General features: G+C 32.9%; 1 protein-coding gene across 4 annotated transcripts in view; it reads left to right on the forward strand.

Moving 5' to 3' along the window:
• Positions 1–26,007, forward strand: part of Kcnd2 (potassium voltage-gated channel subfamily D member 2) — a 457,488-nt gene that overhangs the window by 55,994 nt on the left and 375,487 nt on the right. The window lies entirely within an intron of this gene.

A 26,007-nucleotide genomic window follows, 5' to 3' on the forward strand; every position in this document is an offset into this window, starting at 1 on the left:
TTCTGCCACATAGCATTGATGGGGATGCTCTATATTAAAATTTAGAATATTTTAAAGAAGACAGTTTATAAAACAAGCAAAATTGTTTTTAGCTATTTGTCATGTAACTTATTTGTTTTGGGATTCTTCAGTCTTAGGTTTTGTTAGAAAATTTGACCATTTAAGGAAGGAAATATTCCTTCAAATTATACTACTGGCATTATCTAGCATTTACTTATCATGATATATTCTTCTCTGAGGTTTAGATCATCATAAGAATCAAAGACAGGGGCTGGGGTTGTGGCTTAGTGGTAGAGCACTTGCCTGGCATGTGTGAGGCACTGGGTTCAATCTTCATCACCACATAAAAATTAAAGTATTGTGCTCATTTACAACTAAAAAAATTAAAAAGAACCAAAGACAACATTCCTTTCTTGCTTAGCTAGTTAGTTGTTAGTATTTTTCATGTCTTGAGTAAAACTCAATATTATTATTGCCATGATGTATAATACTTTGTCTTTTGATAGCAATCTGTTTAATGGAATAACTTTGGAATAACTTTTGGTGTTAGATAGGATGAGTTATTTTCTTTTTATCTGCTGGCATTAAACTGAAATTTTAAGCTAAATTCTAGATATTGCTAAAACTAATCCTTTACTGTAAATGATATCTTTGATTTATAACAAAAAATAAATGGTCCTAAAACAAGATCATTGATTAGCACAAAGGTTTTAATTAATAGGTTAAAATAATGACCTAGAATAAAAATGGACAGTATTTAAAACAGAATCCTCCATTTGAGAAGAACGGGTGGCACTTTGGGTAAGCTCATTGGAGGTCCATGGCTGCAGTGTTCTTGACCTGTTATGGTGTGGGGTTGAGCTGTAGCCACAAGGGGCCTGTTCTCAAAGCAGGAGGAAAAAGCTAGCATCAAAGGGAAAACAGGAGAATAATAGTTCAATTACCAGTGAAATTAGGAAACACAGTTCTTGAAGTTTTTTTTTAATTGTGCAAATTGATTTTTTTAAAGAAACAAACTTGATAAATGATTTATAGTTGGGCTCACATAAAAACAGAAATGAAAACATCTTTGGGGACATTCTGTTTCCTCAAGTTGATATATTAATAAAACATTTGTTATAATTTTAAATATTTATATTGGGTAAATATAAGGTAGTTTACTTGTTTAGTAAATATGTGCTTTTTTAACTGGAAAGAATTCATACAGATTATACCTGCACACAGATGTTGCCTACTTTCCTTTTGGGATCTCTGATAAGAGCACTCTGATAAATTGAGTGTAGCCTTTTAAATACAGCTCATTAATAAATGTTTCATCACTTTATGACAGAGAATGGATTAAAAGAATAGCACTTTCTTATGCTTTATTCATTGAACAGCTGCTCATAAAAGAAAAAATAAAATAAAAAGAAGCAGAAATTTCTGACCAAATTCCAAAAATATTCAAAAGGGAAAAGTGATTACATACACTAGTCACATGTGTATATATCTTTAAGTAACTTTAACTATCAGAACTGTGCATCAAGATCCATGCATACAAATAGATATGAAAGTAAAAATAAGAGCAATTGGCATCCCATTCATGAAGGGAAAATGTATTTTATCTTCAAAATATAGAATAAGAAGAACTTTCAAGAAATCAGACAGATAATTATGATCAGATTCAGTCATAATATGGATAAAAATAATAGATTAAAATAAAATTTTACTCATTTTTTTCATGTGTTCTACAAATATGTAATGAGAGACTTTTTAAAAAAATTCTTTGTCTTGCCCATAATATTATAAGCTTCAGGAAAGCAGCAACATGGTCTACTTTGTTTACTTAAGTATGTTCTTGGCAAATAACAGTGCCTAGATCATAGTAGGCATCCAGTAAATGTTGATGAGTGAGTGACAAATGTATGCTGGTGACAGTGCAAGCATGATCTATTCAGAGGGATAAGGATAAGGATATTTTTTTAAAGAAAGAAAATGTCAATACTATTTAGTTCCAGTCGTCAAGTGATTTGAGCAGGAAAATGCTTGTTTTTTAGATTTGAATGTGCTATGCTCTTGGTAACAAATGTTATATAGTGTAATAATATATGAAAACTACAAAGTTCTCTGACATATTTAAGTTTAGAATCAAAAGGATAAAAGATAAGGAAAATGGAGTGTAAGAATTTTCTGGCAGTTTACATTCTAGAATTAAGAATATGAAAATTGAGTGTGATTATCCATAATGACCTATTCATATAAAAAGTTTGGATTGTAGATAGTGTAATTCAAGAGCTACACTGAACCTTTCATATGTCTTTGTCTCAATATGACTTTTCACATGCAACCCTAGGAGAAAAACTTGGTCACTAAACTTGAACTGTATTTGTCAATATTTTCATCTCCATATTTATCTGAAATGTTTCTTATAGTCTAGTTGACAGTTCACATTTCATTTCCTTCTTTGCCTTTATTGTTAGTTTCCCAAAACTATAAACAGCAGGACTTAGTGTTTCAAGACTACTGATAAAACTTTGATAGAATCAATCATGAATTGCAGTACTGAATAAATTTATGAATTAATAAAATTATGGAGAATAATCAGTTCTAATATGAGTCACATAATATATATTTTGACACCTTTATAGACTTTCTGTATTTATTCTGTTTTACTATGAAGAATTGGAAAATATGCAAACTTAGATTCTTGAGTGAACTGCATTCCAGGAATTACTCAATGTAGAAGGTACTTTCCTTTAGAAAGTCCAATACAAACATTTTTTTAATATTTATTTTTTTAATTGTAGTCTGACACAACACCTTTGTTTTATTTGTTTATTTTTATGTGGTGCTGAGGATCAAACCCAGGGGCCCGTGTGTGCTAGGCGAGCGCTCTACCACTGAGCCACAATCCCAGCCCCAAATACAAACATTTTTTAAAGCAACTGTTCCAGAATACCATTAAGTTTTTGGAATTTTAAAGAATGAAGATGTATACAACTCTGTGACAATATTTATTTCATAAAGTACTAAGTTCTTTATTCCTTGGTTGAGTTTAAGAATGTGCCCTATCAACTAGGACCTAAATCCATGGATTCAGCATTGCCCAAGATCTCAATGAGCTCCTATCAATATCTGTAGCACATAGTCACTGACCAAGAACTTTATCTTAATCCCCCCTAGATTCCTGTCATTATTTTGCCTGCTGCAGACCTTGTGCTTCATTTGTGTTTCCTGATGTAAAATCATGGCATCCCCAACTGAAATCCAGTAGCCTCTTGTAGTAGCTCACACTTTATTGATAAAGTTTCCATTGCTTAGTTCCACAACTACACAGCTTTTAAAGCAATTATTATAAAAAAAAAAGATTTCCCAAGTGCATAGTCAAAACCATGACTTCTTAAAATTCAATACTTGATGGTGTTTTTTTAAATATCAACTTTTTTAAAGCTCTGTGCATTATCTCATTTAAGTTTTAGAACAACCTATTTTTGGACATATGATCATTCTCACAAGATAGATGAAAAACCTGGTAGTTACAGAGAGAAAACATTACCAACAGCCTTTCAGCTAATAGATAGTGAAATTGGGAGTCTAACCAGTATAGTCTATTTCCAGCATAAGCACACTCCAGGACTATGAATGGATGTTGAATTACAGCCTCAAAAGGAAGAAGTTTATCCTAAACTAATGACTGACTGAATTAATACATAAAATGAAGCTCAACACTAAAGAAAGATTAATTTATGCGTTTCTTATCCATTTTCACATTTTGTTTTCAGTTTCAAAACAAGAAAAAAACTGTTCTTAGTTTAAGAAGCTTATACATAGTGTTCTCTTTTATTTTCTCTGCAGTACTGAAATTCTAAATACACATTAAAATTTGTCTTAGTTACATATTCTTTATCATGTGAATTATGCATGTTAACAGATGATATTTGAATAAATATGTATTTAGTAATCGTGAAACTCAGCTTTCAGTACTTTTTAAAGCATCATGTTTTTATTGTACTGAAGGATCTGGAAAATGCCATAAAAATATCTTGCTATAAATTGATCAAATGGTTACTTATTTGCCCTGTCCAAATTCAGTTAGGAAACACTTTAATCTAGCTAATGGGCAGCTACTGCAATCTACTGTCATGGAAATAAACTAATATCATGTGGTAAGATGAAACTGCAAGATAATGAACATATAACTAGCTTAGTATGTATTTATACCCTTGCATACTTTTTGATTCAGAGCTTTAATATGAATATTCCTTCCCATTTCAAAATAAGTTAAATCTCCCAAGAGTTTTTTCTGGTGCTATTTTCATGAAATGAAAAATTTAATAAATTTTAAAGAAAAGAATTATTGCTTTTTCTCATAGAAAATGGAGGGATTTTTGTCTGATAAGATGAGATCTGGTATATCTTCTCTGGTCTTTTTATTTTTTCTGAACTGACATTTGTGCTTTCTCAAGTTCTTTTTGACAGTGAAAGAATTATGCTGAGCTTCAGAATTTTCAGCAATTCAATGAAAATCCTTCACACTCCCCTTAAACTGGCCTTTCTAGGTACCCAATAATTACTCTGTCCAGGCATTGAAGGAAACACTTTCTGCAGTTATCCTTACAATTAGGAGTTATGAAGAGTCCAGTGGATTTCTGAATTTGGACAAATGTGGAAAATGCTTTCTGATTGTGCTGTAAATTTGTTCAGGATTCCTATTGTTTAATTTTTCATGGCTTTAGAAGTAGCATATTACAATTTATTTTGCATGTGTAGATTAATAATATAATGTTCCTTTAATAGGATGCTTGTACCTGGGAAGTGCTTTTTATTTGTTTGTTTTGTTTTGCTCTCAATTAAACTATAGTTACAGTAGAGTGGCTAGTCCAATCTCTAGAAGTTGAAGTTAATGATTAGATAAGCAAACCTTGGCCCATTGCTTAAACTTTTTGTTTTAGTTTCTTGCTCTGTAAAATGATGACCATAAAATACCTAATCTAGATGTAGTGTGAAAAAGCTGAGTTCATCTATTTTGAATATTTATAAAAGTTCCTGGCATATAAAAAATCAGTAAGCATAAACTCAAGTTTTACTGTTCTCAATGTAGACTTTTTTTTATCAAATGAAATAAAAGCTGCTGAAATAAGAAAAAAACACCAGAGACTGTGGTTGTACTTACTCACATCAAAGGCAGTGGATAAGTATCATTTTATAATGTGAAAAACCATAGAAAACTCATGTGCATGCAGAGCAATTAATGTATGGAAATATCTGGGTTTTTCTATTCATTATTTCTTAGGTCAGTGTTCTAAATAAAGCATGATGCTTTCAACACCTCAGAAAGGATTTTAAAAATAGATCATAAATCATCAATGTTGTTAGCAATGTAAAATCCCCATGTATACCTAGCTAAAATTGAAATGAAGAATGGAAAAGGTTTCAAATTGATCTGAAGATTAAAATAATGAGAAAATTAAGTTGAAAATAAATCTTTTCCTCTACTATCCCCCCTTCCCTCCCCTCCCCTCCCCTCTTCTCTCTCTACAACAGACACTAATATGGCAATATGTAAATCAGTGGATGTGTAACCGATGTGATTCTGCAATCTGTATAAGGGGTAAAATGGGAGTTCATAACCCACTTGAATCAAAGTGTGAAATATGATATGTCAAGAACTATGTAATGTTTTGAACAACCAACAATAAAAATTTAAAAAAAAGAAAAGAAATCTTTTAAAGAAAAGTATGCTTTTTATCGTTTTTAAAGTATGTCTTTTATGTATTGCCTTTTATGCTTTTAAACCATTTTGTAAGATTTTAAAACAATATTATTTTCCTATTTCAACTTACTATGCTGCTAGAGTTTAACAGTCATAATAGCATGAAACACTTGGGGAAATTATTTTCCAGATTTATATTTTAATAATATGTGCCATTGAATTTCACTTTCATCATTAGAAACAGGTAATAATGTTAAAGGAAATTAATACTATTTAGTTAAAATGTAGTCATTTGTAATGATTTTTAATTTGCAAAGGACACAAATTAAGGTGAATGTCCTTTGCTTTTCCTTTATTTTATATCTATTTAAAAAGTAATTTTATTTTTAATGGTTGTATGCTTATATCCTGGTAGTTTTTAAATTATTTTCTCCTTGACCTGGGACCAAAGAAGTTGTGTGTAGCTTAGGGGAGAGATGAGGAAGGTAGATTTTGCTTTCATACACTATGTTAGCAGAAATTATGACATGAATGTTTTTGTATTCTTTTAGCTTTTATAACCCCACAAATAAGTAATGAAATTAACATTGATTATAAACTAGTAACTGTTCTTATAATTTATCTCTGGAGTAGCACATGAAAATATGCCACACTGAAATAAAAATGCCATCATGGCTTTCTTGAAATATGTGAAAGAATCCAAAGAATATACAAAGATTGCCCTTATGTCTTGGTTTCATATTAAGCACAATAACCTTTGAATTTAAAATGCTTTGAGTTTTATCCCATTCTCTCTAGCCTTATCTTCATACCTTTTTCGTTTCTTCTTTTTTTAAATTTGTGTCCAGTCATCTTATTGTAGCATTATTATTTTTTTTTAAATCCCATAATCATCTCCTTTTCGGGGAAGAAAATATAAAATTTGCTTCTACATTCCCCTCTTACCTGGGGTTTCTGTTGCTGTTAATAATACTACTGTTCGCTTCCCTTGTGACTCCATTAAGTTGAATATTATTAATTATCTCCAGTGCCTACTATAGTTGTATTCATAAGTTAAACACATTAGCATCAATAACAACTTCTTAATTCTTTCACCTAGTTAAAATAATAGCAATTTTTACCCCTTTAATAGCAAGCGAAGGGTATATTTTCATTTGTAGAATCATTGTAAAATTATTCCTAACTTTAAGCCCATTATCAACTCTCTTTCCAAGATATCAAAGCTGGCTTGTTAGCTTCTCCGTGAGACATAATATAATATACCACATATATTTTATTTATGTTTTTAAAATCAGTGATATATTTATGAAGCATGTTTAAGAGGACTAATTATGTCAAGTAAGAAAAAGTATATAGATGTGGCTGACATTTTTTGGAAGTCTCTTAATTAAATGTAAGAAACCCAAGTGTAGTTAGCTTTTCATGTAATCAAGTACTGTTTCCAGTATAAATGAGTGGCTATTGAAGCCTTTGTATCCCATTTTTTTTTCTTAAATGCTTCACTGAATGTTTAATACCCTGGCATCACAGTTTGCAGCTTCTTTTAAAGGAGTCTTTCATAAAACTTTGGACAGAAACCTGCTCTAGACAGCCACATGGAAAATTGCACAAAAGAAAAGCTAATTATAGAAGCTGACTGTTACTTGATTGCTTAATTTTTTTTTTTAAAAAAGAGATTAATCACTGGCCTAGTTTTGCTTATGTATCCTAACATGTAAATTGTGAACAATTATTAATAATTTATGTAAAGCTCTACATAAAATCATTTAATAATAAGTGAAGAATTCCAAACAAGTCTTTTTCAATTAAGCAAGGACAATTTTAACCAACAAACATAAACTTATTTAACACATTTAAAATCATTTCACCTTGTATGCTATTTAAAACTATATGGATATCCACCCAGAGGTACTGTGAATAGTCTGAAGTCTTCGATGTCCTGTGGACTTTATCTTCATGGCATTCCCTACGGCATTGATATTAGAGGACAGAGAACAGAGTCAAATTCTGTTTCAGCTACTTAGCATGTTATTCTGATGTATTAAGAAGATCAAGCTTAGTGGGAGTAAGTTATTTGTAAGAAAAAAAGGGTTAATAATTCATTCCTTAACTTCTTCATAAGTGCCAGATGAAATCATTTTTTGAAATTGTAGAGTACTTATGATAATCAGAGCTTATCATATTTGTACATGGATTGATGTCATTATGTTCAAATGAAGTTTTGCTATTTGGCTTTTTCCCACAAAGGGTTAGTTTCTCTCTGTGGTCAGATTAGCCATTTTTCATATGGTTACTGTCACTCATCAGAAGAAACAGAAAATATAACATGGACAGAATCTTGAAAATTTAACTTCATTTGTTGAAAAGCAGCCCAAACTTTACTTAAACCAACAAATTCCATTTCTAACAAGGCATTTTAGGATCTTTGCCATAATGGCACAATTTGAAGGGTAAGAAAATACGATAAAATTTCGTAGAAAGAATTTTAGTTGGGTTATTTCCAAACTGTAACCCACTGATTATATAAATATTGAAACTAAAATTTAATTGATTATAGTATAGTTATTATTTTATATTTATCAAAACATATTTTAACTTATCAATTCCATCTATATCAACTTGTTGGTTCTGTTTTGAAGATAATTAGCTATTAACATTAATCAAAATACATCATTCTTGCCAATTTCCGTATCATTTCAGAATTTTGCATCATTTTTGTCTCTAAGAGTTGCCTTTCAAAATATTTTTTCAAAATTTCTTTTGGTACTTTAGATCTTAACAATGCATTAGTATATTTCAAAAAATATATATTGTAAAATATTGTGTAAATATAGAATCATTTTTATTTTATATGAATGAATTATAATCAGCATCTTGTTTGCTATAGTTTGCAAATAGAAAGAAACTAGGTTCTTACAATAATGCATTCATCTAAGAGTTTTAAGCCAGTTTCATTTTGATTTTCTTTTACAATGATAGCTCTGTAAGAGAAACATAAGAAACCTGAACTGTGTCTAGAAGAACTTTGTTGAGAATGCAATGAAGATAAAGTCCACAGTGGCTCTTAAATCCCTGCTACATAAACATTGAGCGGATTAAAATAGTGATGTCCATTTAGCCTGAAGAATAGAATATTCAACCATCAAAATAGAAACTTTGAAGTGTTTGAATGGACACCATTTTGGAGTGTTCTCACTGGATGCATTGTAAAGGACAGAGCTAAAGACAACTTGGTAGTGGTTGGGGGACACCAATGTCTCTTCAACAAAGTGGTGGATTTTCTAATAATTTCAATGCTTCAACTATAGAATTAGTTGTTATTCTTCTTGTTATTCACTTATTTGGGATAAGCACTGTATATTTCTCCAAAAGATTTCTTTCCTTAATAGAGAGGTAGTAATGGTTCCTGTCTTGAAGGGTACCCATTTCGGTCAAGGTCAGAAGTAAAATGACCTTCTGAGAGCCTACAGACCAACCACTCAGTAACTCAGTAAAGCCACTTGCCATCACCTAGTGTCAGTGTCTACAGTTTAAGACAGCAGTCACTTGCTGTCCAGTAGCATCAAAGGAGTATGTATCTTACCACATCTTAGAACTCTAGCAGGTTACTGGGTAATACAGGAAACAGTATATTAGATCACCCCCAGGACCTACTATGGCAATGTATCATAATTCCTTTTAGTGTGAAAGCAATTTAGGCATAGAGTTTAAACTGTATTGCAATGAAGAAAGAAAAACTAGCTTTCCCCCTTTTTTTCTGTTTCCTTTATCCCAGTGTAAGATGATGTCATGGTTAGGAATCCATTCCCCAAGATGAATGTGACAAACACCAGATGTAGATATGACTGAAGATTATAGCTGACTGTACTAAGTCCCTGTCAACTCACATTCCTGCTCCCACTAAGGAGGCTGAGGCTGGAAGAGGAGAATTTGATTTCAGGAAGTTATGCAGATATGAGGCATGCAGATGTCTTTGATAGTAGGCCAGGATTTGTCTATGGCTTGTTTTGTTTTGTTTGTTAATCAATATTTTTTTCTTCACTGTGGCAGCAATAGTGTGGGACTGCTTGGCTATTTGTAAAACTTCCCCTAAGTTGCTGCATTAGAGGCAAGGATTAATTACTAGATTCATTTTAATCATTGATTTTTTTCCTCTTTGTTTCAAATACTTAAATTTAGGGAAACACAGAAAAGCCATATCACAATTAATAGCATTAAGAAGTAAAAATCTGTCCTATTGCAAAAACTCAAAACTTTACAACCTAATTATTCTTTGCTTAACCCTTATTGTATAAGGTAGGATGATCATACTTAAAAAAATTTTCAATTTTATTCACCAGTAATTATTCAACCAAAAGTCATAAAACCCCTCATCAAGAGCAAGAGTATGGTAGAATTTATTTAAGGATAAAATAGATAGCTAAGTTGGATAATGTCCAGATCAGTGTTTTTTTGAATGATCTCTAGTAGGTAATTTGCATGAACACTAAAATACTAAAAAACAACAACAACAAAAATTGTCTAAGAAATTATTTCCTCTCTAGTAAGGTATTGTTTACCACCCCTAATACTATATTTACATCTAAAAACAGAAGATTAACTGTAAAACAAATTTAGTTAGCATGTGGTTTTGCCTGCTTTTTTTTTCTTTTATAGAACTTATATGAGAAGGAAAACAAAGAAAAATGGTAGATGCCTCTCCCCATATAATACTTCTCACACGAGTCCTTTAAAATAGTGTCTTATTTTGTTTTAATTCTGGAGTTACTGAATATTATTTTGCTCCACCTGACAAGCCAAATGATGATCCTTTTATTTATTTGACCTTTGCAGATATGTAATTTAGAATATGCAAGGTATTGTGGAAGAATTCCCATGAAGGTAGTAATTTCTGCAATTGAAGTTTATGTCATTTTAAAATCTCCTCTTCAAGCAAAAATCATCAAAGCTAATAAGTATACAGCAAAATATCAGGGTGTAGTAAAGACAGTTTAATGAGGCTATATCAGCTCAGTGTATACAGTGGAGCAGTGTGGAATATTAGAAAGATATTCCACACTGAAGAGTTAGGAGACCTGGGTTTTGATGATGAGTAGGTTTTAAAATGTCTTTCACTTCTGTTTTTCTATCAGTAACATTTGGAGGTTGAAGTAGATTACCAGTAAATTTCCTTTCCATTCTAAGGTGGTATTTACCTGACTGCAACTTGCTAAACCCAAGCAATTAATAGGTACATGTGTATAATACTGCATATAAGCACACATTTTTTATGCAGCATTCACATAATGAAAAACAAGAGCTCAGGCATTAAAAACATCTGGAGGAAAGTCATTGATAATGATCAGATTACAATAGTTTTAAAGACGTGTGTTTCTTGTTTTGGAAACAAACTTCTAATATTTTCTGGTATAGTATCAAAACATGTTCCCTCTGAGAAATGTTACTAAGACACTGTGTTCTTTTGAGGTTTTAAAAGTTTGTATGGAGCTGCACAGAAGAAAGTCTGTTTGAACACGATATCCTGACATGGTGAATCAAAAATGTCAAGCTGTTTTACATTTCAGACTTTCACAGTAATAAAATTGTCCTTTTATCTATTAAATATAACATTTTTACACAGGAGAGTCCTGATGATATGAAGATCTTTAGAAATATGAACTTTAATGATATCACTGAATACTCAGCTTGTTATTCATGTTTGCTGTGCTCTCTTTGGGCATCTTATGAGTATTTCATTGTTTCTGAGACTTTTATTCCTATTTCATTCATTTGTGTCAGAGTGTGGTGCATGGAAAAATCCAAAACATAATTAAAATACGAAAACATTCATAATTCAGACATAATGTTTGGATTTTGTTCCTATTAGGTACCTTTTTCTACTACCAGGTATGACGAGTACAGAGACTTTTCTGGGCTATGTAGTCCGTCTCCTCCTGAATTATTTTGAGAGAGAAAAATTTTAAGGGTTTGTTTTATCTAAATGTTGATCACTCTTGATTTCATTCTTGCCATTGGCTTTCTAATGCAAAGGATAATGGTATTTTGAAGTTCCTTGTATTGCCTTTTTGGTTTTTGTAATAAGACTTGAGTTTTACACTGAGATGAGGAACCATTACAGGATTTAAAGCAGACTTGATCTGACTTACATTATATAGGGAATACCCTGTATACTGTTTGTATGTAGAAGGAAGAAAATGAGTTAAGGGGCGATTATAGTAATTCAGAAGAGTAATAGTGATGACTTGGTATCAGAGCGATAGTAAGGAAATTTTGATAAATAGTTGAATTCTGCATATACATTAAGATATTATAACAGCATTTCCAATTAATTGGATATGAATGAGAGAGAGGGAAGAATCTGGTTTTTGTCTCAATGGCTGAAAGAATGGAGTTGCCATTCACTTACATTAGGAAGGATCTGAGTGGACTTAGTGTGTAGGGGGAAAGGGGAATGAGAAGTTTGTTTTTAGGAGTGTTGATTTCAGAATTTTACATCTCAATGGATTTGTCACATAGACAGTTGGATTTATGAGTTTAAAGTTCAGGAAACAAACATGGATAAGAAATAAAACTTTGGGTGATATGGGCAGAGTGCTGTTATTAAAAAGGCATCTGAGAAGTGGATGTGGCAGAGAAAAGGCAATGGTGTAAGCTACAGGGCACTCCAGCATTAACTAGTTTAGAAGAGGAGCAGAAATCAACAAAGGGAACAGAGATGGAACAAAAACATGGTTAGACATGAAACAAGTGTGTTGTCCTGGAAGCCAAGGGAAGAAAGTTGATCAAGGACAATATATCTGATGTCTAAAAGTGAAGTATGATAAGAATTGAAAAGTCAGCACTGGATTTAGCAGTTTGGATGTAAGTCATGATCTTGACAAGAACCGTGTCAGTGTAATGATCAGAAGAAAATAATGACTGGAAAGGAATAAAAATGAGAGGAATGGAATTGTTACGGAATATAGCCAAACAACTCAAAGATATTTTGCTATTTTAATGGAGGAAGATAAGCAGTCACGGTAAAATGAGGTGTAAATAAATATTATTTTTAAAGTGGGAAAAATAAATTTTATTTGTTTATGCTTGTCATCTTGACTACATTAATGGGAAAATAATGATGCAGATAAAGCTGTAATTCAAGTGTATGGGTTTTGAATAGATAATGGGAATTTGTGTTAATTTGGAGGTAAAAGTTTTAGAGAGGAGTAAATATTATTTCCAAAAACTTGATAGAGAGTAGAGTATATGGGTTCAATTGTGGGTGGTTATATATGGCTGTGAGAGTTTCTGGAGATTCTATTTGGTTGTTTCAATTTTTTTTTTTTTTTTTTTTTTTTAGTGGAGAAAGAAATCAAATTGTTGTCTGGGAGTGAGTTCTAGGGTTAGACATGTAAGAAGAAGAAGAATGTATGAAATAGTTCTCCAGGATTGTGGTACATGGGCTAGGGAAATATGGCATATTATGGGCAATTTTTAGAGTTCTGTGACAGCTTGTCAAATTGAGTTCAAAGTGAGATCACTCAGAGTTGTATTTTTCCATATGTGACTTTAGTTGTACAATAACAGTTGTTGAAAGGCAGAAAGCTACATTTAAGCAGGGCTGCAATTTTTTCTAGTAAAGGGGTAGGGGTTGAGGAACATTGAGAAGTATGTAAACTCAATTGTTAAAGGTACTGATGGGATCAAATGGTTGTCATGGTTCATACCCTAGAGCAAATGTGGTGCAGAGACAGGAGATGATGATAAGAGACTTGGATGCATGAAACAGAGATTATGGAAATAGGAGCATTGCTGATAATTAATAGATCTAGACTTGACCTGAAGTTGATTAGCTCAGGTACGGTAAAGGACAAGATGTTTAGAGGGAAGAAGGTCAAGGAATTAAGAGGCCAGGTTTTAGGAAGGATTATACATGTGTATGTTGATGTCAGTGATTAAATCAGTAGTCATGTGGAAGAGTGGCAGTTTAGCCAGGGGCTAAAATAATTGAGAGATGAGGAGGAGTTAATTGCAAGGTCATTAAATGACTGCAGAAATGAAGGTAATGAGCAATATAATTTGGTGACAGGAGATTGAAAGCTAGGGTTTACAGGGAGGAGGGAAGGAGAATGGTTTAGAAATAATCAGAACAGTGGAAATGGCCATCTGTCAATGTGACCTCTTGGATGAAAGGTCATCTGTGATTTTTAGAACTTTATTATGTCTTCCACCATGTACGAACTCATCATATAATGATAATTGTTTGATTCGTGTGTTCTCATTTAGAATAGGAAAGTCCCTCAAACACGAGGTGTTATGAAAAAGTATAGGCATGAAAACGTTTTGGAGAGAATTGTGTGTTAGAAATAGTATGAAAGAGTCAGGAAGATAGAGATTATTTCTGTGGCTCTGCAGCTTATGAATTGAGTTCTTCATTAATGTGTTTCATCTCTGAAATGGGGATGAAAATAACTACCTCACAGATTGTGGGGATAAGTTTAATGATGTATGTGAAGCACTTTACACATAATAAGCATGCAATTAATATAGGTTTGTGCCTTCAAAGTGGAGATTCAAATATTGAATGCATTTATAGGGTGCTTCAACAAAGATAGACTTCTGAGGTACATAATTTCTATTTTTATCACCACTGATAAATGATTTATGAACTCATTCATACACCAACTGTGTGTTATTTCAGTGACTAGAGATTCTGTTTGTGTACTCCAGAGATTTTATTTTTCAATTTTTGGTTATATATTACTCATTAAAATGCTTATAGGGAGAAAAAATATCTATAGTATTACTCTCTTCTACAGTAAGTATGAAAGTTCATTTTGATTTTCACTTTTTAAAAACTGTGTGGATAAATAATTAGCATGATCATTGAATAGCACATAAAATACATGAAGTAATTAAATATTTAGATTATTTCATAAATAATTGAATATATATAGCTAAGTGATAGTAATATGACATGTTTAAGGAGAATATAGATTTTTTATTAAATTACACTCATGTTGAATGAATTTTTTTTCCATCTGTGGAGATTAAACCCTGAGGTAATTTGCCACTAAGCTAAATCCCAAAACATTTTTATTTTTCATTTTGAGACAGGGTCTTGTTAAGTTGCTGAGGCTGGCCTTGGACTTTTGATCCTTACATCTCAGCCTCCCATATCAGTGGGATTACAGGTATACACCACTGCATCTGGCTTATAGTTGCTTATATAGAGAATTAGAAAAGAAAATGTTTAAATATTTTTTAAGTCTTATATGATGAATGAGGTTAATAAAACATGATCCAAGAAAAACAAAAAAATACCATATGAAGTGATATATTGGGCCAGAGGTAGTAGCTCCAGTCCTTATAGTCATTGAGGCACCTAGTAACACTGTGGTCTCCTAGAATCTGTTAATCTTGTGGAATCTTATGAATGTGGCCAGTAGAAAAATATAAAGGAGGAGAGTGCATGAAAGATTTTAAAAGGTTGTGGGAACAGGTCCCAAAGCATTGAATAACATGTTTGCCCACATGCCACTGGCTAGATCTAGCCATGTGGCCCACCTAGATGCAGAGAGGCTGGGAAATGCAGTCGGAAGCATGTGCCAAGGAGAATGCTTGCTATGGATGAGGCAGCCAGTCTATTCCAGAGTGGATGTGTTACCAGATGTTACATTAAAAGTTAGGTACAGACTCTGTGGTACTATAGAAATGTTGACAACAGATCATTTAAAAAAATGTCAATAAAGGATAGATTATTTTACATAACCAGGTACCACTTTATCTGGTGAACCACCAGGGTAGTCCTTGAAAGACACATGAAATGTGGTTTATCTCAAAAGATTTGTGTCCATATTTCAGGGTGCAAATAACAGTAAGAGTTTGAGCCTATAGTATCTTCCAACAGTGAAATCAATTTGAAGGGGAAATAATCTTTAAATAGTGAGGCAAAGGAAACCCTTCTATACAACTATGAAAGAAGAGTTGGATGGCAGTAAGGTCTATATTGGACTCCAAAATGAGAAGTTGTGTGGTTATTTGGAGCCTATATTTTTAGTCATGTTATTTTAAGCCATAAGTAAAATAGTGTTGATGATATATTTACTTAAATGGTGTATAGCAAAGGCATACATAATACTGAGTTCTACAGTTTGAAATTTTAATTTTGTATTAATCTCAATGGAGTACTGTTTTCACGTGGTATTCTTGGTTGCTTCTTTTTATAGAAAGCCATGCATAAGATTATGCATGTGCACAAGCAAATGAGCATTTATGCCGTTTATGTCTGCCATGCAAGTGCTTAGCATCTCAACCATCATTCTAGACATAGCAGATAGATCCATAAGGACTTTAGAGCTGGAAAGAACTTTGAGGTAATGTAGTCTGAATCAAATGATTTTTCCCAGGAATCACATTTAATCCTAAGTCTATATCTATACACGTTTCTCATAAATTCCAAGGTTCAAGATTATTAAGGAGGAAATCATATTTCCAGTTGTCTTAATTATATCAACTAAAGTGTGCATATCACACACAGAAAAGGGTCTTCACTAGATTGACTGTTGTATTACTTTGAAAAACAGCTTATTTTAGCCACGGTTTTTTAAAAAAGTAACTAATATGACACACAAGTGGATATATATTAGAAAACAAATTATGGAGAACAGACTATACCGCCTACTCAGAGCTGAACCATACAAGATGAAGTGTAGAAGAACAGATACTGCAGTAATGAGAGCACAGCTGCTTAGAATCCTACTGAAATGTAGGAGACATTATTCATGGAACAAAGAAAGAAAACTAAAGAGAACAGCACTAAAGCAGCACCTTCATATTTAGCCTCATATTGCATATTTACATATTTTAATCATATCTCACTTCCTTCCAAAATAGACTTGAGGCCACTTGTAACAAGATGATGTTACAATAGCACAGATGCAAGGATAAGACAGGAAGGGGTAGTGGTGAAATCACACCAGATTACTCATACTAGATTACTGACACTGAGGGTAAACTTTTATTTAGGACAGACTTATTACATTTGGTTTGTTGGTATTCAACTCAAAAAAGAAATATAATTGTACCTCTTTTTTGGTAAAAAAGAAGGAATGCATGAGGTTCATATTTTTATTTCTTCATAGTTCTGATCTCTGAGTGGGATTTATTTTTCAGTTCTTCAATAAGGCAGTTTTACAAGACATGACTTCAACATTATCCCATAAATAAATACTGAACTTCTATTTCTTGCCTGCTTCTCTGCTGAGTTCTTGGGATGCATAGATGAATAAGAAGCATCCTTAACCTTAAGGAGCTCACCGCTAGTATAAACCTAATTGGGCAATAAAGGGAAAGCATAAGTTACTTGCAAGACAAAACAACAGCATGGAGGAAAGAGTGGTCAACAGGGTCAGAGACAGAGCCTCATAGAGGAAGAAATGTATTGGTCTTAAAGTACCAGTAGATTGAGGATTAAAAGAGAAATGAGCAAAATTGTCTCTTAAAACTAAAACAAAATAAAAGCACACACATGGTTTTATTCAGCTATTTGTGAAATAATTTCTTTTGAAAACCACAAAACAATATAGTTTAGGTGCTTAATATTTAGGAGAACTTGCTTAATAAAAATAACTGAAAATTGAGAAATTAGTTGATAATTGGTCTCTTTGGGCCTATAATGTTCACCAGGTAGTGTGCTTATCCATCATAGGAGTAGTACGATTGAGACTTCTGTTAAAACAACAACAACAAAAAAAATCTGGATTTTTGAAAAACAGTGGTTAAAAAAATTGCCACCTTTACCATGTTATTTGTGTAGCTTACTATTGTTCAATATATTCACATTTATGAAACCAATCTCCAGTTTCTTTTCACTTGCAAAATTGAAACTCTATACCCTATTTCCCTTCCTCCAATCCCTGGGAACCATAATTTTGCTTTTTGTTTCTATGGATATGACTGCTCATACAAGTGAACCAGTTTATTTCATAGTGTAGTGTCCTCAATTTGTAGCGTGGATTTCTATCCATTTTAAGGCTGAATGATATTACACCTACATTTATACACACACACACACATTCACATACACATTCACACACACACATACACACATGCACACACAGTTTTGTTTATCCATTCGTGAATGAATGTATACACTGGGTTGCTTCTGCCTTTTGGTTTTGATGAATAATGTTGCCATGAACATGGATGTACAAATATCTCTTCAATTTTCAGTTCTTGTGAATATATGCCTAGAAGTAGAATTGCTGCATCATATAGTAATTCTGTTTTCATTCTTTTTTGAGGAAACTTTACAGTTTTCTACAGTGATCACACCATTTTACATTTCTGCCAACAGTTTATAAGGGTTCCAATTTTTCTATACCTTCACCCACACTTACTTTGTTTTTCTGGCATTAGTCATGATGAGGAGTGTGATGTGAGATCTTCTTGGAGCTCTGATTTGTATTTTCTTAATAATTACTGATGTTGAGCATCTTTTCATATGCCTTGTTGGCCATTTGTAGATTTTCTTTTGAGAAATATCTAGTAAAATACTATTCAAAGTCCATTTATTAATGGGATTATTTGGGGTTCGTTTATACCTTTCTTTTCTTTTCCCTTCCCTCTTCCTCCCCCCATTTCTTTCTTTCTTCCTTACTCCTTTCTTTGCAGGAGTTCTTTATAGATCCTGGATTTTAACCCCTTACCAGATATATGATTTGCAAATATTTTCTTCTATCCTATAGGTTGGTCTTTCACTTTGTTGCATATGTCTTTCAAAATTTTTGCCTTGAATCAGTTCAAAGAAAATCCACTAGTTGAGATTCAGGAAAGAAAATGAGCATGTGAGTTACTAATTATTTATACTCATTCTATTTTTAAATGTTGGTTATTAATGCTCATCTTGACAAGGATGAGGTTAAGATCTTTTAATCCATAAGTGCAGATCAGACTATGGTTGCCTGTGCCTTATTTAAACTGTAAAATTTTTACTTTTCCAGAAATGAGGAAGTGTATATTTATGTGGAAATTAAGTAGTTTCTTCAAAAATTTCCCTCATTTATTCTGTCTTATTTCTCTATACCTCTTCTTCCCCTGCCCTCTTGCCTGATATGTATTTCTCCCCTAAACCCCTCTATGCTGCTCTTACTTTGCTGCTGCCCTGACCTTCCTATTAAGCAATCTAGCACACTGTGTTGAAAATTGTGATTTAAGCTCCCTTTAGATGTTCTATTGACCAATGTGAAAAAAAAATTACTAATAACAGCTGTCATTTTCACAGCACGTACTAAGTGGTGTTTGGTCCTGTACTCCAGTGAGGAGGAGGGTATGGAGGTTGCTTCCCACTGGCCCTTTCCCTCCCAGGGGTTACAGTCTAATGGGGGCGGTGTGAGGCAATTGACTTGGGTGAGATTCATTTGCTGCTTTTTTTGGATTGAATTTGCAGTATGAGCAACATTTACCTTAATAGCAAAGCCAAATCTCCATACCATTTCAAATAAGTTGCTTCTAAGAAGATAAACATTTTTTAAAAAATGATAATTTGCTTTCATGATCTGCATGAGTTGGTGCTTTGATGATTTTCTTTTTCTTTTTTGTCTTCCAGTAAATAGTTATTATACCCATAATCAGGATGTTCAGCCCTTGAGTACTTAAGTATGCAGAGCAGTTTTCAGGCTGGTTTTGTGCAGTTCTGATGACAGATAGCCGTTATTCTGCATCTGGGCACTCTGCTATGTATATATGATACCTCAGTAGCAGCTGTGTTACAGAACTGAGAAACCTCAAGAAGGAAGTTCTCCTGTTTGACATTAAAGATAGTTTTTCTAGATGAAGATTTTCTGAATTTGCTCAGGCATTTGTAACAAAGAAGAATAGATTGAGTTGCTTGTAAATAGTAGAAATTTATTTCTCACATTTCTGGAGGCTGGAAATTAGAAATCAGGGTGACAGAATGATCAGACTCTGGCAAGGGTTGCACACTGTTGATACTGTATCCTCGTATGATGGAATGAAAGCATTCTTGGGTGTACACCACTGTAAGGGCACCGTTAGTGAGGACTACACGTATGCGATTTCATATCTTCCCGAAGGCTGCAATACCTAATATTATCTCATTGGGCAGTTAGGATTTTAACATTGGTGAAAAGATACAAACATTCAGTCAGATGCATAAATAATCCAGAGAATTACTAGGCACATGAAAATGTTCTCTTTGACTTTGAATATGGTGGAAATTTTTCTTAGATACCACACTAACCACATTAAAGAGAATAACATTATCAATATAGAAGAGTCTGGTCAGTATTCCTCTCGAAGTGAGCTAGTATAGGTATGGCTGTTGGAATGCTGACTTCTATTGAAGTTTTTCATTGCTAGAACTTTAAGAAGGAATTCCTGATTATATTATTAAAGACTTTCACAATTTCTGTTGTTCAAATGATATGAAAGATTGAAGATTCTGTCAATTTAGAGGCAGAGTGGTTGCATGTGCCTTAACAAAGTTAATGTATATTTTAACCAAAGTTCTTTTCTGAGATTGGAGGAGCACTAGCTACTGTATATGCAAGGGATCTGAGAAATAACTCCTCAGATTTGAAGAGATTATAGCAGGCTGCCAACTCCATCCTCCATGAAACATGATTGAAACATATCATACAACTTCATTGTGAGCAAATGCATTCTCCTAAATCTGTCATTCTCTCTAAAAATTATATCTGTGAACAAAGAAAGAAAGGAGTCACTCCTTGGTCCCATTGTGCTGTACCTTAAGATAGGCTTCTGTAGCTTATTGAAGATAGGCTATGGATGCTTCATATATTTGTTTTTTAAAACATAATATTGCATATTTCTAAGTTCATATGTGTTTGTTTTACTGATACTTTTTAATTCCTGTGGTTTATTAAAATGTCCCCTGGCAGGTGTCACACCTTACTCATCAGCGTACCTCTGGCAGCAGAGCAGAATTTGAACATAAATAGCTCAACTAGAGAGGCCAGAGGAATATACCAAATGATAAGTATTTTTGAGTATGTGAACAAAGGTGTTCACCTACTGCGGTATAGGCTTCCAAGAGTAATTTCAGTTGACCTATTGTGAAACAGGCCCCATTATACTCTATTAACATCTCACTATGCCTACATTTATTGGACACCTGTGCTACTGGCTATAGCCTCTTTCTTGACCCTATGAAGAGATTAACTTTTGTTATTCTACATTTACCTAAGGACAGTTTTCTGATGCCTTTCAGGTAGCTAATTAGATGGACATCTAAAATAGTGAGAGGAACATAGACCAACACCACCACATTACAACACACACACACACACACACACACACACACAATGTTTTTCAAGGGAATGTGTGTTTGAACAGTGTCTTTCAGGAATTAATGCACTTGTTTTTGTTGTTTAGCCCAGTGTAGTAAATGATGAGTAAAATGTTCTCCAATAATATTCTTGGAGATTTTCTTTGCAGACCACATTGTATTTTTGTTTTTTGCCCAGGGTAAGTAGTCTTTGTGCTGATTACTCACATTTACCTTGCTGCTGAACTATTTGCAGGGTACCTTACTATCAGCAAAAAGGAACTGGTGAACATGTATGTTATTGAAGATACAATGCAACCATGCAAGTTAATTCATTCCAGATATTCTTTGAGCATCTATTATAGACAAAACCTTTATACTCATTGAACAATATATAGAAGGACTCTGGCCCACTTAAGCTTAAACTTCATTAGTTCTCATTTATGTCATAGTTTTACTGTCTCTTACTTACTTCACTCTCTAGTTCATTATAGACATCATAAGATCAATGAAATATTAATGATACTTTCTACTTATTCTATCTAGTGCCTTTTCAGTTCCTTTAAAAATGCATGAGCAGTAACAATTAATTATATTTTATATGTATACATATTTTATAGTAATTATATTTTGCTTTATTTAAAGGATGAGAACTTTGATAACTTTTCATAACATAAATAACATTTTATAGGCATATATAATATTATTTTATGATGTAACCTTATCAGTTTTTATAAAAGTGACTATATCATTAAAGTTGTCTTCTGCTATCTGTTATGTTAGATATTGTAAGTATTCCCCTTCAAGAAAGTAGGCATCATTTCCATTGAATGAGTACAGTTCATTTTCTCAACCAGTTTATTTTATTAAATTGTAGAATCCGAAGCTAATACAATATTAAGGTTGCAAGTATTAACCGTCATTACTCAAGAATGTGAAAAGTTAGGGTTTTCATAACAGCATTAATTTCCCTACATTTCTTATGCCTTATAATAAAATGTACATTTAGAACACTAACCAGCAATCCAGGAATTATATATAATCAGTGTTGGACAAGTTAATGTTACTAAGAGGATCTTAACTTTCATATTCTCTGATTTGTTTTTAAATTTGCAGCTTTAACAGTGCACTAATGGAAAGATTTTGCATTTAATTTTCTGATTTTTATGAAGCAGACAAGAACAGATAATAAAGATGGAAAAGTTGATAATCATTATTTCAGTATGATGACTATTTCAGTAGCAAATTTAGAGGAAACCTTGTGCATTTTTAATCAGTGTGTTTGATTTCAGAATGTTTATGCTTACAGCACATTCATGTTATTTCTGTCTGAGCCCCATAATCAATTTCAACCTCAGGACAAATTCCTGTTCTCTATCATGATAGCCTGTAACTAAACACCTCTTAACATCTACTCCACGTAAAATCAATTGCCAAGTCCTACACTGTGGTTTTAGTCATACTACTGTTTTGACAAATACTGATGTAAATATATATATACAGGAACACTAGATGTATTTACACATGAAGTTACTTATAAACTACAGAACCAAAACGAGTCCAAACAAAAATCTATCTTAAACTGGCATATATCTATTGAATATTTGTTGTAAAAAATTAAAGTATAGTCATTGGAATATAAATGCCTTTTTATTATTTACAGAGAGAAATGACTTTAATTATATGGTATAAGGATATTGTAGATGATTACCCATATTAAATATGCAAATTATTTCATTAGAGAAGCCACCAGGTTTTTTGTTATTCGTGTTTTTGTTTTGTACCAGGGATTGAACTAGGGGTGCTTTACCTTTTTAAGTTTCTTTGTTTTGAGATAGGGTCTCACTAAGTTGCTGAGGGACTAGCTAAATTGCTGAGGCTGGCCTTGAATTTCCTGTCCTCCTATCTCAGCCTCCTAGGTTGCTGGGATTACAGGTATGAATCATGTACTTGGACAGTTAGAGTTTTTATATGCACTATTATATGTTATATAAGCTTTATTTATATTGATTATAATAGATTACAATGATAATTTATGTTGCATAATATACAAAGTTATATCAATTTATATGTATCTCTTAAAAATTTACACATTAGCTTAAATTCACTTATACCCAGAATCCAAGTGTTATGCACTCACACAAAAGAAATGCATCCACATTTATGATCACGGCCTTTCAGTCCCCAAGAGTGTTGACAACAAACACAAGGTACACAGTGAAGAGGCCTGCAGTAAAATTGGCACAGAGACTTAATAGTCAGTGGTCAAGTATTTGGGTTTAGTGTTCTGGACTGCATATAATTTTTCAAAGTTTGTTTAAATGTAGACCTGATAGGCAGTTTCCTTCATTGTGCTGTTTGACATGTTCCAAAAATTTCCATGCTGAAAATATATCTTCTCTAGTCTGACATGGGTCCTGCCAATTCCTGGCACTATATTCTTGTTCATTTTCTGTACCAGTGGTTATGTGGATCACAACCACAATCTGAAGAAAGCAATCCACATTCCCCTCCCATAAAAATATGCACATGACATTTACTAAAATTCACATATAATTTAATGAGTTGAGTTTTATAGTCCATCCCTTCCCTTCTGAAAGCCAAGTCATAGTCAGGTTGTCTTCTGTTCTTCTGGGTCTTTAGAAGAAGTACTTTAAAGGCCTATTTAGGATTTTGCCAACCTGGAGACAACATGTTAGTAGATTAACCCTCTTAAATGCTATTTTGTTAATATGTGTTAACCTGTTACCACATATTTTGGTCTGATAATTAGATGGGATCTTTAGGAAATGAGAGATACATAACTGAAAAAGTTAAAGCAGTAATAAAACTAAGCAAAGTCTACATTTGTAGATAATTCAAAGAAAATTTTGCATTTATTAGCTGGTAATTATTAAATATCAACTATATTTCAGGTGTGTATTTATGCCTGGGGCAGTAAAATAATACAGTTGCCTCTGCAGATTCAACCTATCTGAGATGGGAAATGTTCAAAACCAGCATCACATTATGATGATCCCTAGGGTGATTATTTGTGCACTTGTCACCTGCGGACCATTCTTCTTGTCATCACTCACTAATAAATATAGTATCACAACTATTGACATAGCATTTACATTGTATTAGGTATTACAAGTAATCTGGAAATGATTTAAAGCATAGCAGAGAATGTGCAATGGCTGCGTGCAAATACTACTCTATATACAGGACTTGAGCATCTGCAGAATTTGATATCCTCAGTGGTCTTGGAACCAGTCTCCCAGGGATACAACAAAAGCTGTATTTTTTGCCTTCAAGAAGATCATAGTCTTGGAGTGAGAAAGACACATCACATCATGTTTTCAAGGAAATTGAGAGAATTTTAAAGAAAGAATTGACAAAATAATAATTGTTAACACTTATTAATAACTTACTAGCCATCGGGCTATGTATTAATGTGTGAATTCATCTTGAAAACACTCTGTGAATTCTCTAATTCTATCTTTGAGGTCATATGTGATAAATACCTTCATCATCATTTTTTTTCAAAGGCAAACAGTACAATACAGGCTTGGGTTCTCTGCCAAGGTGATTCATTTGGGATGTGACAGAGGAAGGAATGCAGACCTCGAGAGTGTCATTCAGCCTCTGTCTCTCACATTGTATCCACCTCATCATCTAGATTTGCTTTCTCAAATGTTAACTGTAGTAGGGAATGAAGAATGAATAGGAGGAGAAAAAAAGGAAAGGAAAGAAAACTAGTTATAGAGTAGTGTGTGTGTGTGTGTGTGTGTGCTGAAAGCTTTTGACTTAATTGTGACAGTGTTAAAAATCATGCTAGATGTAGTTGTACTTGTGGACTAGACATAATGGGTTGTGTAGAAAGAAAAATCAAGTGTCATCTTAGGCTTCTGACTTGAATTATATTAATAAAGGTTGTGTCTGAGATAAGAAATGAAAAAAAGAACATCTTGGGGAAAAGGAGGAAATGTGTCCAACAGTTAAGACTTTTGAAATAGCAGTGCTTGTTGGATACCTAGACCATTGAACATATGGGTCTATAGCTCAAGAACGGGTTTTTGTCTAGTGCAGGAGAACTCAACTTATGGTCCACAGACCCTGAGGTCTTTGAGGTTCTTTTAGGGAATTCCCAGGTTATAATATTTAATTATAACATTTGAACACTTACTTGCTTTTTTCTTTGTTCTGATAGTTGCACTAATGCTGCAAGGCAATCAAGGTAAAGGTGCCTTGAACGATTGAAAGCAGCGACACCAAACTGTCATATTCATCCCCCTACATCATCAAAGCTTAAAAATAAGAAACTTGTTTCATTTAAGAATGTAGAAGCAACAAAATTTATTGATTTGATTAAATCTCAAACTTTGAAATTTTTAGTATTTTAATATTCTGTGTGATGAAATAAAAAAATATACGCGTAGAACATTTCTGCTTCAAATCAAAGTATTGTGGTTGTCTCAAGAATAAAACACTTATGCCCTTGCCTGAATAGCAAACAGAAGTAGCCATTTTTAATTGCAGTTTGCTTTTTCTTGAAATAACAACTGTCATGCCAAATATGTTATTCCAATGTAGGTATTTGGCAGATATTTTCCCCAAAATATATAAAATGAGTTTGTCACAATCATGCTATTTTATAGCTTCCAGATATGTAAAGACTTTTTAATGATTGGTATTAATATAGAAATTGTTTTTATGTAAGTATTATAAAATAAAAAGTGTCAAAATTTGAAAAATGAGCATAAATCAGGGAACCAGTATATTACAAATGTCCAATATAGGATGTCACAAATGTGCACATGAGTAAAAGATCCATTCAAAATGCTAGATAGAGGAATGGGTTTTAAAGTGAGATTATTTGAAAAGTTCAGTAATATGGTCTCTGATTCTACCTTGTACCTTTTCTTTTAGAAATTGCCACTTTCTGATGTTTGGTATATTGTCAATAGAGAATAAATATAGTTATCTGAGAATACTATCAGAATAAACAGCCTTTTCCCATTATATATATATATATATATATATA

This window comes from Marmota monax, unplaced genomic scaffold, assembly GCF_021218885.2.
Source record: "Marmota monax isolate L192 unplaced genomic scaffold, Marmota_monax_Labrador192_F-V1.1 WCK01_AAM20220418_F8-fsc00027, whole genome shotgun sequence".
Lineage (NCBI taxonomy): Eukaryota > Metazoa > Chordata > Mammalia > Rodentia > Sciuridae > Marmota > Marmota monax.